The sequence below is a fragment of the Onychostruthus taczanowskii genome, unplaced genomic scaffold (assembly GCF_017590055.1).
Source record: "Onychostruthus taczanowskii isolate IOZ18803 unplaced genomic scaffold, ASM1759005v1 scaffold7, whole genome shotgun sequence".
NCBI classification, from domain to species: domain Eukaryota; kingdom Metazoa; phylum Chordata; class Aves; order Passeriformes; family Passeridae; genus Onychostruthus; species Onychostruthus taczanowskii.
The window spans coordinates 16,115,731-16,128,331 of NW_024504786.1; the positions used below are offsets into that span (position 1 = coordinate 16,115,731).

The window sequence follows — 12,601 nt, forward strand, 5'->3', positions numbered from 1 at the left end:
CCGCCTTTCGCGGAAGCGGCAGTGGCACCTCCCCCATACGGCGGCCGGCGCGGTTCAAACCTCCTCGCGCTCTGAGCGCGGTGGGGGCTCCGGCCGTGGTAGGGACCGCGGGCGGGCGCGGCGATGCGGCGTGAGGGGATCCCCCTGTGCCCGCCTGGTGCGCCCCGCGCCTCCGAGCACCCGCTGGCACTCCCTGCCCCCCAGCCGGCGTCCCGGAGCTGCGAAATACCGCCGTAAGCACGGGGGGAATGAGGGCAGGCGCTCTCAGGGCCCGCAGGCCGAGCCTGCCCTCTGTGCACGGGCTGTGGGAGCCGGGAGGGGCCTGCCGGCTTTAGCACGGGCTCCGGGAGCCGGGAGAGGCCTGCCGGCTTTAGCACGGGCTGCAGGAGCCGAGCGAGGCCTGCCGGCTTTAGCACGGGCTGCAGCGGGAGCCGAGCGAGGCCTGCCGGCTTTAGCGCGGGCTGCGGGAGCCGGGAGCGGCCTGCCGGCTTTAGCGCGGGCTGTAGGAGCCGAGAGGGGCCTGCCGGCTTTAGCGCGGGCTGCGGGAGCCGGGAACGGCCTGCCGGCTTTAGCACGGGCTGCAGCGGGAGCCGAGAGGGGCCTGCCGGCTTTAGCACGGGCTGTAGGAGCCGGGAACGGCCTGCCGGCTTTAGCACGGGCTGCAGAGGGAGCCGGGGGCTCCGTGACGGATGGATTCCTGCGGGAACATGATTAATGTATGCATTGATACTGATCCAGGTATGTCTGCTTACATGCAGCTGTAATGTTACACAGCCTACAGTATTGCGTAAAATAAAGACTATTAACGTTTCACTGCCTGTCGTGGTTCTAGTTTTCATTCATGGTAATACTTAAGCCTTTTATTTCAGTAAGAAGCACGGAGAAGCAGATCAGCACTCTTTCTGCCTCCATCAGCATCCAGCCTTTGTTAGGAGAAAGCGATGATTCAGCCACTGGGCTAATCTCAGATGCGACGTGCGTTTGCTAGAAAGAGTAATATACTGCATTTTATGATTAGGAAAGAGTTTGTTCATCATTGTCCTTAAATTACCTGCCAGGGAGCAAGGCCCTTCTCTTGGCCAGTGAATCAGGAGCAGTGAACTCTGGAGCTTTATGGAGAGGTTTGATGCTACTGCTTTATGGGGTGAGTTGTCAAACACATGAAACGTGACAGCTGTGCTCTTGTACCTCAAGTGTACAACCACAATAGATCAAACACCTTGCAATTCTGCATCTGCCTGCCATGGTTTCTGTGGCTGGTTTTTTTTCCCTCTTACACCTCCTGAATGAATTGGACTTTTTGTGTCCCTACCAGCCTTGGAAGCTTAATGCTTTTTTTTTCATTTTTAATACACATGTGCCAGTTGTGGATTCCAATGGTTATTGTATGCCTTACAAGATACAAGCTCCACCAATCCTTTGCCATCTTAGGATCTGAAGTGAGTCCTTGTGATTCATGCTTCATGGCTCTACAGATTATGTTTTTTTTCTTTAGGTCACTGTAACATATAATTTTGCAGTTGCTTTAAGCAGAGAGTGTTAAAAACAGTATTACCATGGTAAGCTTGTCTTCCACCCAAATGAGTAACCTCACAAAAAGTATTTCACTGCCTAGTCATTATTTACATTTGGAAGCAACAAGGTTTTAATTAAAAGTTCTGTTGATGATGCATAAATTTCCAAAATTCATTATGATTTCCACTTAATTAGCTACATAAAACTAATAAGTAGGGACAATAGAGGTGCAAGTCAATGACAGAAGAAAGTACCACAATACCTTTTCAGGACATGAACTACTAGTTTAATACAAGACAGTAAGTTCTATAGACAATTCAAATACTGATTTTGTCTAGGGTCATCTTTTCCCCACTTGTAGTTTCTTCAGTGAAAATAAATGTCATTGATGTAGAATTTATCCTGGTTGCCACAGCAGGTGTAGCTAGCAATTGTTTTATTTAAGGTGGGTTTTTTCCAAGACTTCTCAAGATCTTTGCTCTTATTTTTTCCTACCATAAATGTTAAAGAACTGCTTTTTATTAGGCATTTGATTCCAAGAAGCAGTCCTGGAAACTCAGCAGTAAAGATTGATATAAAAAGCTTCAACTTCTTTCCTCCTTTTCATGGGATTTATTCTGTTTGTACACACTTCCCTTTCTAATACAGAATCCTTCTGTAAATGTATTTGGTGAAATTGAAGAGAAACTGACCTAAAAATAGGGAAGCTGGAAGGCATTTAAAAATAAGAGGAAAAAATTAGAGGGATGCAGACCTGTTCTTTGGAGTAGACAGTTTCTTGGGTGCAAAGCAAAGGTTTTGACTTTCAAGGAGTCTAAAAATCTAAGCAGTGTGTTTGCCTCATAAACTCCTACAACTAGTGCTTGAAGTCTGCTAACTCATTGTTAAATTTGCAAGAGTAAGTGATACAGTTTTCAAGTAGTATCCACAGCAGACTGCAAGGCTTGAGGGAGGATTCAGAATTGGTAAGATTAGTTGAAATAACTAAAGACTGAGGCAATAGTCTGTTACCTAGTTGCAATAAAGTTTTTGGAGCTCATGAAAATCCCTCTTGCAGCGTAACACTGCTAATCCTGCCTTTTCTCAGTAGGCCTTAGATTTATTTGTGGTTTTTCATCATGGCAACTCCCTGCTCCCATGTTCTGGACCTGGGAGACTTCAGTGTAACAGCTGTTAGCAGTCCTGAAGAAGGCAGGTTGCTGTCTACTCCAGGTGTGTGCTGAATGCTTGGTCATGATTCCAGTCTGGGAAGTGCCTTGAGAAATCTTCATCACAGCATCACAAATGCACAGCTAATATGAAAGCTAATACGAAATGCAAAGTTTGGCACAGCATGGCCGTGTTAGGCAAGTAATGCAGGTGAAGTACAGGGTTCCATGAGGAAGGCAGTGATTAGTGCTGGGTACTGCTCTCCAGTCTGCCACATCACTGATGCTGCGAGTGAGTGAGTGAGTGAGTGAGTGAGTGAGTGAGTGAGTGAGTGACCTGTGTGTCTGGGAGCAAGTGGTGCACTCGTTCTGGAAAGGCGTTGGACAGAAAGTGGTGCAGGTGCAGAGGCTGCCTCTGACACCTCTGCTACTGATGAAGGAAGTTAACTTTTCTGAAGGAGAAATGAACCACACTTGTTCTAAATAATTGGTCACTGTTGTCCAACTCTGTAACTCTTGAATAGGAAAAAATAGGTACAGTATTTTTTCCATGTACCACTTGTGAGACAATGTTCCAAAGAAAGATGTGCTGCTCTCCTTTTAAATGTGAATGTTCTCTGTGGAAGCCTCCTGGTACCTGGGGTGCATGTCTCCTTTGAAAGTAACACTGCTGGGCACTAAAGGAAACTGAGCAAAGCTCGCCCTTTGTGTTTCAGGTTCTTTTGTCTCCAACAGGAAAGGCTGTAATTGAAGTATAAATAAAACCATTTTTCCCCTGAAATGAAATGTAGACAGTTTTGGCTATCTGGAAGTAATTCCCTTTCTGAGTTTCCACCTGTAAGTGATCTAACTCTTAACTGTTAAACAATCTTTCCATTCAACTGAAACACACCTTATATTCATGTTTTCTTAACTGGCACTTTGGATACTTGTGATGTTGGGGTTTTTTTTCCTTCTAATTACAGGGTCTAAAATTACACCTATGAACAACAGTGAGTGTACTGTTGTCTTCTAAAATTAGGTCATTTTTTCTTGTTTTGGTTTAGAGTGCAGCTCCACAAACTGTTCTATCATCACTACTGATGAGTAAAGTAGCAAAATGGTAGAAATAATTGGGTGAGAAAAAGGACAGGAATCACTTGGGCTTTGCTACTGGAAAAAATTGTAATGTGGAACCATTTATCCTGTTAAACCTCAGTAATTTATTTAAATGTATCTAAATATTGTTCTTTGTGCATGATATTATAATAAAAGTGATTTGTAAGAACGGATATGTTACTTAAGTAAATTTGATTTTTTTTTTTTTGCCAGAAGCAATTATTTCTTTTTGTGTGCTTATGGTGTTTTTAGAAACATTGTGAGAAGCGGTATGCTTTTTGATAAGACAAAATCTGAAGACTTCTAACTGGGTTCTTTAATATTAGAAATGCAAACTGCATCTGGAAGACTCTAGCAGAGCAGTAACATCCTAAGTGTGGTAACAAGTTCTGTGGTTGGGAAAGAGGTATTTTTAAATTAATCAGTGGAGTAGACCATTTGGGATCAACTGGAGACAGTTTGATCTCACTTGAAGGAAGATTTAGGATGTTATCAGAGCCAATCTGTGGCAGTATTTGTCCCTTTAGACAGCTGCTACTTTCAATTGCTTTGGGCCAAGTGCAGTTACACTTTCTTATGAGTCATTATAATTAAAGGAATGTAATCTTAGAAGTCCTGATATGTATTTGCAATCAATAGCAGCTGTAATATTTATGTTAACATTACAGTTAATGCTGTGCTTCCTGGTATAAGGGCACTTCTCATATATATTTCAGTCTCTTTTGTTTAGATCTAAAAATTCAGCATTTGCAAACACTTAAACAATGCTTGTGCTAAATACCAAAAAAGTGGAACCAAAATTCCCCAAATAATAGGACTTACTCCATATTAAAAACTTTAACATTTTTGGTTTTATCCCATTCACATTTGCTTTTCTTTTCACTTTAATTTTCAGTGACAGCAAAGAGATTGTGAGTTTACAACAGCCCAGTAAATAAGGTATCCTTCACTCCTACATTTCCCTCTTGTTGGCAATGTCAAGTTTTCTGAAAATAGTCTTTGGAACTGGGAGAGGAGGTTGTTTTTAGAAGTTTGTTTGGGTCTAAATACCATGTACAAATTTAGAATCAAAGCAGCAATTTGTAAGGAGAATGCTTGTCTCTGACAGGCATGAGCCACAGTGCCAGCCAATGTTTCTTTAACCTGCTGCATCTGAGAGTGTGTCTGGAGGGCTGTTGCGTGTGCCTTTGATGACACACGGCAATGTAACCATTGGGGTGCATTCTCAGTCTGCTTTTATGAAGCAGAAACGTTTGTAGTAGACAGCACTGAAATTAAATAATGCAACTTGTAATTACTGGGTAGTGTGTTCAGGAGCAGTCCCTGTAATGCGATGTAAAGTAATGCTCTTCTATCTGTTCAAAAGGCCAGGAGAAAGAGACTGCTGTTTCACCCCTTAACAGTACTGAGTGGCCTGGAGGTCACTTGGGTGCCTCAGGCCACTTGGCCTGTAAAAATAAGGTCTTTTTTAAAAACACGCCTAAAAATAGATTTGAAGTCTATTTTTATTCTTCTGGAAATCTATTTTCTGATCTGTAATGTTAAATGAAACTTGCAGGATACTTGGGGGCTGGGATGTAGTATTCTCTGCCTATTCACGGCTGCTTTTTGACTGGGGTTTGCCTGAGCTTTCCATGTAAGCACCTGTAAGGAGGATGAAGAGAAATGCACATTGCTTTAGCCGTTCCTGCTGTCAGAAAACTTGACCGCTGCTTGTGCAGGGAGATAGATGAGACCAAGCTATCAGCTTGTTTTGGGTGCACAGCTTTTCCTCTCTCAGACTGAAACCCAGGCAGCTGTGGGGCTGCTGCTGCTGTCAGAGCCCTGGGTTTGAGTGCCCAGCCCTCAGCATTCTTAGGCTTGAGGAAAGGGCATCTCATCCTGGTGTGCTCTCTCCCTCTTCTCCTTATGAGCATTCAAAATGCAGCAGATCTGACACCCTCCTCTGTAAGGAAAGGAAAGGGAGGACAGTTTTCTGAGCTGTTTAGGTTTCTAAAGGTCTAGCATTGAATTAATGCCATGCTGGAATGGAAATAACTGGTCATATTAAAAGAGAAGGGAAGATGTCTTCTCGTTTTGCTCTATGCTGTCTTTCATGTTCTTTTCCTCCCATTTTTCTTCAATCTTTTATTCATGCAGTTGTGTTTAAAAATATATAATTTGTTGACTATTGTTTTGGGGATCCTGCCAGGTATGGCTGTGGATTTAGGGATTTGATCAAGTACTACTTAAGTCAATTGAATGTAATGACTCCACTAGCTCTCAATGGAGATAAATGGAATTCTTTGCAGTTTGCAAGGGCTGCCAAAGGTATCCCAGTGTTTTAATTGTGTATCATACTTGTGAGACAAAATATTACAATTTCAAAATATGAAATTCTTTTTTTTCTTATCTGTTTAGTTAAAATATATATCAACCATAGCAAACCCTGTTAGCTGACACAGTCTAAAGTCCAGCTATTGCCAATAAAATTTGCCTTCTGCACTGTACTTTAACAGTCTTTAATTATGTGATAAGATTTAAAAACAGATACACCTCACATTTTTTTTCATCAAGCACAGGTGATGTGTAATACTGTTCTCTCTCTGTTTGACAGTACAAGAAAAGAATGTCCTTGCCTTTATTACAGTTTTAATGAATGTTAGGAAATTATAAACCATTTGCATTAGTTACTGGGAATTTAATGTGTCGTTAAGGTGTCAAGAGAGTTAGCTGGTCGACTACAGTGCCTGTGAATTAAACAGTGATAATGAGACAATTACTTAGAGTTAAGTTATAGTGTTAATTATTTAGCTGACTAGTGATTAATATATTACTGAAAAGAAAAAAATTTATACATGTGGAAACAAAAGTTTTGTCAGCTTCCAATGTCAGCTTCCAATTTACTAACACTGACTAAAACAAATAAATAATAGAAATAATTTTCAAAAAGAAACCTTACATGTGATTTCATACTCTTTTTAGAATACTTTGAAGAAAAAATAGTTGTCTTTTTGATTGTACGTTTGTGTTTGAAGACTGGTACAATTGTAAATGCAAGCAATTGTTAAGCAGCTAATAGTCAAGCCAAGAGCTTGTATAAGTCTTGATGATGATTATTATTATCATTACTATTATTTAATTGATGAATTGTTTGTAACTGCAATCACCTTTAAAGAGTACTGTACACACAAAAGAAAGGTTTGTTCCAAGTGAAACTGAGGAGTGCATACGTGTGGAGTACAGTGTGGCCAGAACTCCCCTGACCTGGCACTGCAGAACGTGGCATTGGACTGGAATGTTTTGGTCTGTGTATGTGCACTGCAGTTGACCAACATACCTTTAATTGCAAAGTTTCCTCTTTCAGTGCTGAGATTCCTGTTTCCACTGGAGCATAATTTCCAAACAGAAGAAGAGGACATAACCAGAGGAACTCCAGATGTGTAACGTTCCTTATCCAGCAAATCAGATTAACAGGTGCTGAAATGTTGGCTCTTCCAGCAGTCCCAGTAGAGTTCTCACAGAAAAATGTTTATGTTTACAACAAAATAAAAGGAAATGGGCAACACTGAAAAAAACCACAACCAAGATGTTCTAAGTTGTATATATCACTGCAATTTTTCTGCACTTTATTCAGTTAGACAATATATTTGGTGCAATTCACAAGGTGACTTTTCAAATCCACTTATAATATTTGCATGATACATTTTCATGGTGAAACTCTTCCACCTTAATATTTTTTAATCTATATCTATCTACCCATCTCTCTCTCTCTCTCTGTATCTATCTATCTATCTATCTAATCACATATAGAATTAGGATTAATTTTGTATTTTCATTATTTTTATGTATTCTTAGGTTTTGTAGTCAATACTTTTCTAGTATTTATCTAATCAGTAAGGTATGGTGTTGAATAGTGTCATTGAAAGTAGAAGCCTAAACAAAATGCCTCTCTTGATTTGAAAGGCAAGCTTTCTTTCTGTACTTTAGCACTGCTGTATTTAATGAAGTTTCTTGTCTTTTTGTATGTTTTTACCAGGTCTGCTGTCTTAAATCTTAGATTTGAAAGAACACTCTAGAGCATGATGTCCTTCCTATGACTAGAATTGTACAAAGGAACATGTCTGTATGAATTAATATACAGAACAAGGCCTTGGCAGGGAAATCACTACAGCTCCTGATATCAATGCAGACTAACAATTAAACCCTAGGTAAGAATCTATAATAATGTCAATGCAAAATTAGAAAATAATCACAATATTAAGTAGCAGTGCTAAAAGCAGGGGCTTTGCTAGAATTCACTATTAGTAATAAAGGAAAAATGAATAATACATTCTGGACCTCCTAAACTACAAAATTAAGACATAAATTATATTTACCTTTGAAGCAATATATGACACCATTTTAATATCTATCCCCAAATATGAAATTAAAAAGTTTTAATATTTAAGAAATATAAATTTTAAAGTCATGTTCTCTGAAAAAAAAATATTACAAATACTATTGACTACTGCTCTTGAGAACTATGTGGAAAACAATTTCTTGCTTTTTTATTTAGTTTTTTAAATTAGATTTCAACAGCATTTAGACATATATAAAATGAGTATGGATCAGGTTTTATTGTTTCCTTGTGTCATCAAGCAATTTTCCTTCCTTGTTTCCTCAAGGCTTTCGCAGATCAACAGAGCATCAAAAAATCACTAAACATGATAGAAAGTTTTTTGAAAAATCTGAAAATATTGAAAAAGCATTCAAAGGGAATGATATTGTCTGAAGAAGCTACTTGACCTGTTCAGTCACACATCTGCCATTAAAATACCCTTACCAGCCATTCTTTCCATGCTGTGGAAAGCAGGAGGAGGCACAGTGACACGCTGTGCAGCTGCTGTGACGTGTGCCAAAGTTCAGATGGAGCTAAGCGAGGCTTGGAAGCTATCTTTAGCATACAGATGAGTGACACCATCCAGAGCACGTGCTCTGTCTTTTTACCTGCAAGTCTGATGTTATCCCATAAAACAAAATACCTTGTATCAACAAGCACTGTTTTGTTCTGCACTTGATTATGCTGATTTTAATTACCAGTCAGAACATTAAAACCCGGATTGCTTTCTGACCCTGTGTATGTTGAATTATTGGGAAACATTTTGTTTGGTTTTAGCACTGCTTGGCACCAATTTTATTATTTCCAGTTGTATGCCATTACAAAGTACATATTTTTCAATTTTCTGCTGTTCTGACATCATCAAATTCTAGTCACTACCCTGTTCTACAGTGCTTTTGTTGCTAAGAGCCTCAGCTCACAAAGCAAAAGGAAATATGTGCATGTGAAGAAAAGAATCGGGTGTTCTTTCACAATTCCTCCTCCTGTTTGTGGTGTGCTTCATGTCAGAGATTATTTTATTTATTATTTTATTATTATTTTAGAAGAAATTTTCTAAATCTCAGAGCTCTCTGGCTTAAGCCTTTGGGAATGAAACAGACCTTTCTAGACCTTTCTGGTTTGCAGATCCCAAAGATGCACCCAGTTACAGCTTTGTTTACTAAAGAGCTAAGGACACATTTAACAAAGCTGCAGTACTGCCTCCATTATACTCCTTTGTGCACGCACATCAGAGGGAAGAAAATACACGGAGCAATGTGAGGTGGACACTGAAGGAAGCCAGGGGAGGAGAACTGTGGGGAGGAAGAAAATAAAGTGACAGGAAAGGAAAAGGTGATAGTAAAATAGAATATAAAGTAGAAGGTGGGGGGGGGAAAGGGGAGAGAGTGACCTGGAAAAGAAAAAGAGAGACGGCGTTCCTGTGAATTCTGTGGATAATACTCAGCGCATCTGTCTTAATGTGGTTTGATGTCTTGTCAGAGTGCTGACGTGGTGCATCAGTGTAGGGGTTTCTAGTGCAACATGGTAAGCTCACAGTGTGCTGTTTTACAGGTCCTCAGTAGCTTCTGGACAGTTATGATCAGGACAATAATACCAATGGAGAGGGTAATGCTGCAGGTGAGATGTAAATAGATGAAAGAGACAGCGTGTGATGAGAGACACAAATGGAGAAGACAGAAAAACTGGAAGAAAACTGAGGAAGGGACAGGAAGAGGTTCATGAACAGACAGCTTTCCAGAAACAAGCCTTTGTTCTCTTATGGACAGTAAGTACTCCTGGCAGAAATGCTCTCTCAAGTGGGAGCTGACAGGAGCTGGGAAAGTTAAACTCACTGACCTCAGATGAAAAATGGAGCGTGTGTTTAGAGGGAGTAAACTAAAGCAGGAAACTGAAGGAACGTTACTACTTAAAAATGTGGTAGGATATGTTAGAGTGACCTGTGCTGGAAAGGTGTGACGCTCGTTCTGCAGCACTCATGTGAGTAAGTGTAGCACAGTATGCATCAACTTACAAAATGTGGCTGCTGTTTGGAAAGCCAAGATAACACTTTCCCTTCAGGGAAGCATACAGCTCAGCCACTGTTAACTGGGTACCTGCAGGGTGTCAAAAAAAGCCCAAAGCATACAGATTTGTTCTTTGGTTTATGCAATTTTTTTTTTTTTTTCTGAAAGGGAGGATTTTTTAGAAATTGAGTATTTTTTTTCGTTTCCATTCACCATTTTCCTGCTATTTTTCAGAGGTTTTTAAAACCAAAACCAAATTCAGATCCTTTCTTTTCAGTCTCCTCTTTTCAGGCTTGGGCTTTCTGAATTAAATGCTGCAATATTAGCTGCCTGCAGTTCCTGTGATTGGACTCCATGGGTGGCCCAAGTAATTTTCAGACAATGCAGCTGGTTCTTTTCTCACTCACACCACTGTAACTCATTGGCTGCACTGAAGTTACTCTTGATTCACAGTGTTGTGAAAGAAGAGTTGTGCTTGGTCTTTCCTGTGTTCTTTAATCTTCATGATATTTTTGTTTACATGTATAATTAATTTTATGGGAATATATCCTGCTGCTGACAGGTAGACCTAGGAACTTCCTAAGACAGAAATAAATGTAAGCATTTTTTAGGTCACTGAATTCAATCCACTGCTTCTACAACACCTTGTTATACAATTTCTTTCATAAACTCCTCAGGCTTTAAACATTCGTTAAGATCTATTCTTACTACAGTGGGTAAATTCAGACAGAAAGGTTAGTTACATCCTGTGTGAATTTAAAACCACAACTGAAATAATCTTCAAATGCTCTAAAAGTATTTTTCTTTCTCACCTATGTCTCACTTTTCAGTACACCAACCATGGTAAAGATTTCATTCTTGGCAGAAGGAGGTTCAGCTCTGGGAAAGCACGATTCTGAAATTACAGGCATACTTTGGAAAGGTTACTGTGTATTTTTCTTTTATGGTCACATCCCTCTTGCAGATTTTAGTGGGAGCAGTCATCTGACAACAAATTTTTACCATACTTGAAGTGCCACTCTGAAAGTAATTCCAGAAGGAGAAGGGTACAGAACAGGTGTGTACAACTCAGCTGAGGACAGATTACTGTAGTCTTTGACTACTCATCTTGGGCTGCCTTCCAATTACTGCCCTGTTGTAACAAATCCCATCCATTTTATCCAAATTTACTCTTCATTTATGGAATTAATGGGTCTAATTGACATGAAGTTGAAAATCATCAATATAATCAAGAAGTTTTATTGTAATTAAAGGACAGATGAAAAGCACAGCCCTATTTTTTCTCTTACATAGTACAAATAAGATGATTCAGCAGAAGCCAACAGAATTATGCTGCTACCTGCAAATGCTACTGTAATACCTCCCCATCCTCCCTACCTTTGCTATGCATATGTGTTGACATGGAATACACTGTTATTTTTTGCCTTGTGTTGCTAAATCTCTGTTCTGCAGCTCACCTTAGCAAGCCCATTGCAGTACTTCCCTTCTGTTCTGAAGCCTCACTTTGGAAGCTGCAGCTGTTACCTGCAGTTGCAGGGGCACCTTCGGTTTGCAGCAGCTGGAAGGTGATGGCTGCACATCACAAGGGAGGGAGGAAGAGGTGTATTAGTTGTGAAAGCCAGATTGTGGCCACTGTACAGCAGCCAGGTGGCTGTGATACAGTTGGCTTTGGTAGCTCTTTATCCCACCCTTTGGCTACTCTATTTCTGATGCAGAAAAAGGTGCTCTGGTTGCATCATGCAAGTACAGCAAGCCTTATACTTTTAGGACTTGCTGGAAATGCTCAAAGTAATGGTGTGGTCTGTTCATGCAACACTTTGCAGAAGTGATAGAACACTCCCTCAGTTTTGTTGGCATTACACTACCTATAGAATATGGGCCTATGGTGTTTGCTTTGAGGTCTCTGGGATTGCTGGACACGGGAGATCCAAGGTTGAGACTGCTGCACATATGCAATAACATGATGAGATTATTAGATACCAAGAATCCTAGATGTACACAGTTCAAAATCCTGGACATACACAGTTCTCCCTGGAAAGCAATTCTGGTTGGAAAAGAGGACAGACAACCAATCTAAGACAACCTGGATATGGTAGCCATATCGAGCCATGTCTAGAGGTCTCCCTTCTACTGGCAATGCCTTCATGCTTCCCCATAGCTAGTTCTTTGTTTGCAAATTTTCTTTGTCAAAAGTGTGAGAGGTACCCTGCTGTATGCTCATGTGGAGAGCAGTTGCCAGTCAGGAATCTTCAGTGCATCACCATTCTCACCTTTACAGTTAGCAGCTCTCAACCCAGCAGGTGTCATGGGGCTGTTGAAAGAGGCCATTGCCTCTGGTCACGATCTGCTGCGTGCTCAACAAGTGCTGATCTCAGGCCAAGAGGAGAACAGCGAGGCAGGACAAACTCGTTTTTTTCACCCACGCAGCACACTGGGCCAGAGGAATTCTTTGGTAGGCTGTATGCTACACAGGCCCG

General features: G+C 40.6%; 1 long non-coding RNA gene across 1 annotated transcript; it reads left to right on the forward strand.

Moving 5' to 3' along the window:
- The first annotated feature begins 100 nt into the window (after positions 1-100).
- Positions 101-8,847, forward strand: LOC121345196. Its single transcript, XR_005953936.1, has 5 exons — positions 101-233; positions 4,657-4,700; positions 7,108-7,217; positions 7,780-7,951; positions 8,408-8,847. It is a non-coding gene; the product is annotated as an uncharacterized LOC121345196 (long non-coding RNA).
- The last annotated feature ends 3,754 nt before the right edge of the window (positions 8,848-12,601 follow it).